The following is a 4,138-nucleotide window of genomic DNA, read 5'->3' on the forward strand; positions in this document are numbered from 1 at the left end:
TTCTACATCCCTCTCGAGCAGTTTGTGCAGTTCCTTCAGTTTTTCAGCTATCCCTGTCCCTGAGGATGGAGCTGCTAAGCCCGCTAAGAGTGCCTATTCAGCTTATGTGACTATTTTGCTTTTTTGCATTTATAATTTGCATTCCAGCAGCATCTGAAGGCCTCAGGCAGGATGAGGGATTGTTTCTGTTGGTTCTGCCTGCCCAGCCTCTCAACCAGTAGGTCTGGCCTGTCTCCTGCTTTTTCAGGGACGGGGAAGGGCTTGTACGAGCTCTAACACAGTGTTACTTCAGAGCCAAGACTGATGCTAAGCAGGTCAGAAAAGCTGTCACTCAGTGCTCCCATACTGACTGTGGGAATTAATATCAAATAGCCCAACGTTTTATTAGCATAAAGCAGAAACCTCTGTTACTGAGAAAAGTTTTATAGAGAAATGCTTGGATGCAGGTTTGTTACCACCATGCAACATAAAACCCAAGACCCTACAATGCAAAAGACACTAAAAATGAAATATCCACACCCTTGCTCAGCTTCTGCTTTCACCTAGGACCCGCCTGGTTACTTCTGCTGACTCTCTGATAACGTCTGTCAGACACTATCAACTAGAAGTGTGCCTGCCTTCTGCAGTGGATGTACCACGTGCATACACCTCCCCCTCTCTCACACACACTGCCATTCACCTTCTCCCTAATCAAATCTCTGTGAAGACCATCCATCAGTCCCTATCATTTATCCTTCCCACACACACAAGCACACAAAACAGAATTATTCTTGTTAACATTCATTCCGTTAATGAGAAATCCCTGCTGGTTCATCATCCAGTGGTACAAGTCTTTGCACTCACAGGCTGACATCTCTATCATCCTCCAAACTGCTGCTCTGGGGTACAGTAATCTCTTACAGACTGGTCTCCAAGCACAGGGGAGGCACGTTTCTCAGTACCAAACCTAAATTTAAATCTCTTTCCCCTAGAGCTGCTGGGGCTTCAGCATCTTTTTCTCCTGCATGGAACCTAAAATCGGCTATGATGCCTCATTGGTTAGCTAACTGCTTCTGTCCTTTGGGATTTTTCATACGCTGTTGATAAAAGAGCCAGTGAAAAATATATCCATTAAATGCTTGGCCTCTGCTTGTTTCTTTTTCTGCAAAACTTGGGGGGGGAAGGGGGAAGGAAGAAGAAAAAATAAATTCACTCAAATGCAGTACTCGGTCAGTTACCTGGGCTGAGGGAGTATTTTCAGCCAATGCCTAAGACTCATTAGAGGTGCCAGCTTGGTTCGCTCACAGCTGGTGAGCACCATGTATTGTCCGATTAGATGCAGGGAGAGCAACGCAAACTCTTATACAGCAGGTTACCACAATTCCTGACTGGAGGGGAAAACATTAAAAGATTGTAAATGGCTCTGAACCCCATTCATTGCCGGGTATGTCTTCTGAAATTTTCAAGGATGACAATTAAGACCCATCTCAGTGATTATTTTCATGACACTGTCACCTCCGCTGGACTTTGACCTCCAATTTATTTCACATCAGCTTCCAAGCAACCAGCCAACTGTGATCACTGCTTCCCAGAGCTCAGATGAACTGGTGATTTAGAGGGAACAGGTTTTACATCATTACTAAGCTTGTGTCATCGAGTCCTCTCCCACCCACTCCCTGGTGGCTAGCTATTCAAACCCATGACCCTTCCAAATATATTTTCTCCTCTTTTGCTCACTGTAAAACCAACAGCCTTTGTTTGACTGATACCACTCACTTTGGAGATCACATATTTAACAACATATACTCCTTGCCTCTCCTTTTCCATTCCTGACCTCTTTAACTGCACCACGATAATCACGCTCTGCCCTCCTTGTACTTTCAACACAGATGGCTAGAGCTCTTCAGTTCTCCTCCAAGCCTGTAACTGCCAAGGCTGCTGCACCACCTCTGCATCCCCACCTGGCAGTTTGGATGTGCAGAAGGGTGGATGTTACTGAACCACAGTTGTTTTGGGGTATTTCTTTTGTGATGATGGAACAAATTGTGTTAACATAGTGCAGACTGATGTGCTGTCAGCATGCTCCAGCTTCCTTAGGACACGCAGTACACACCACCGAAGAAACCTCTAAGCCCAAGCAGTCCTTGTGCAACACATCATCATCTTCAGCCTTTCATTTGCAAGCACCCCCTCCCTCTTTCGCATTTGTCAGCTTGTCTGTATGTATGCCTTTATAATTTCCTTAGCTCTTGAACAACTCGTTCAGATCATGCGACTCCTCCCATACCACATGCTCACCCCGATACCCAAATTCTCTCCATAAATTCTAGTCAATTTAAAAAAACGAATTAAAAAACACTGGATTACCCTATCAACAAGGGCACATGGAAAGCCCTGCTTACCCTCAGCAAGGTCCCCTTCTGCTGTGTGAAGTCTTGGCCTTCCCCTGCAGAAGTGCTGGGAACACAGTTACTGGTGAGCTCTTCAACTGCCTCACCTGAATTACTAATGGCAAACCTCCTGCTCATAGCAGCAGATATATTCTGCACTCTTCTCACCAGAGGAGACTCACTGCCATCTTCAGCACTACCATTGTACCTTTCCTGTCAGCAGATCACCTCCAGTGCTCAGTCGGTCTGCCCCATGGTAACTGAGTCACTCCTACGGAGGAGCAGGCACCCCCTCACCGCGGTTTTGCACGTTATAACCAACCCTCAACCACTTTTGCGTCCTCCTTTGTTGGAGCACTCTGCAGCTCTTCTTTCCTCCTTCTCTGTCCTCATCTTAAGAGAGATCCATCCTGCACTCCCTAGGATTTCCCATCATTTTCCAGTGTTTATTAAGTTCCTCCCTCCACCTCAACTTTTAATACTGCTTCTCCACTTCCTAAACCACTGAATAATCTCTCTCATCTCTGTACAAATAACTCCTAGTCAAATGAAGTCTGATACCAGCTAATGGGGGTCCTATATAGAAGTACAACAGAGACCATGGCCACAGCAGTCTGGAACTGAAAGGAATACTGTCCTGAGACAGGAGAGGTGCAAAGTTTTAAAGTGTCCAACACTTCAGAGACTGAGATAAAGGGAAATATTGAGGAGAGCAGGGGAAGAATAAAACCCTATGGTGAGTAAGGGAAAGGCATTTGATGAGTTTGCTGCCCGCCAAGAACACAGTATCCGGCATGACCCAGGCTGCCTTTTATTCCTTTTACATTCTCGTATCTCACTTGGCACTGGAGTGTCTGGTTAAATAGGAAGGAATGGAGAAACTCTGGAAAACTACAAAAAAATTCAACAGGCTTCACGCATACCTGGCTATGGATTTTTATAGTGTTAATTAAGAGGATGCCTAGGAGTTCCAGGGAGGAGAAAATATTTCCCATAATGTCTGAGAGTAGAAGTTAACAAGCCTGCTGGGATCTTTTTAGCCCCTGCAGAGCTAAGGCTTCAACATTATTAAATGGCTGTCGCATCTAAAGTATGGTGCAACATAACTCAACACACAACAGAAAGCGCAGGATGCTGAAATGGGGGATGATTTTAGATTACGCTGCCGAGTAATTCAATTTCAGGACAAGTGTTTGCATGTGACTGAACAAGATATGACTGTGGAAAACAATAAAGGTACCCAAAAGAAGAGAGAAGACAGACACAGCAGGCTGGGCTTCCAAATAGCAAAAAAGTGTCAAATGAAACCGTATGCTTCAAGACATTGCGGTTCAGTACGATCATTCAAAGCAGATGAGCTATCAAAAAATACAGACACTACAGAAGCAGAGAAACGCTTTCGTCGGATGGCGGTACTCCTCAGAAGATGTGGTATCTGCTGGCAATTTTTAAGCACATAGTCAGTGACTCAGGAATTGTTAGCGACCGAGGCCAAGTCCCAGGGACTTTCTTATGGTGACATGGGTTACTTTCTGGTGGACTGTCCGGTGGGTGAGGAATTGGTTAGACGGTCGCACCCAGAGGGTAGTGGTCAACAGCTCAATGTCCAGATGGAGATTGGTGACGAGTGGTGTCCCGCAGGGGTCCATATTGGGACCGGTACTGTTTAACATCTTCATCAATGACATAGTGGGATCGAGTGCACCCGCAGCAAGCTTGCAGAGGACACCAAGCTGAGTGGTGCAGTCGACACGCCAGAGGGACGGGAT

This window comes from Pygoscelis adeliae, unplaced genomic scaffold, assembly GCF_000699105.1.
Source record: "Pygoscelis adeliae isolate BGI_AS28 unplaced genomic scaffold, ASM69910v1 Scaffold87, whole genome shotgun sequence".
NCBI lineage: Eukaryota > Metazoa > Chordata > Aves > Sphenisciformes > Spheniscidae > Pygoscelis > Pygoscelis adeliae.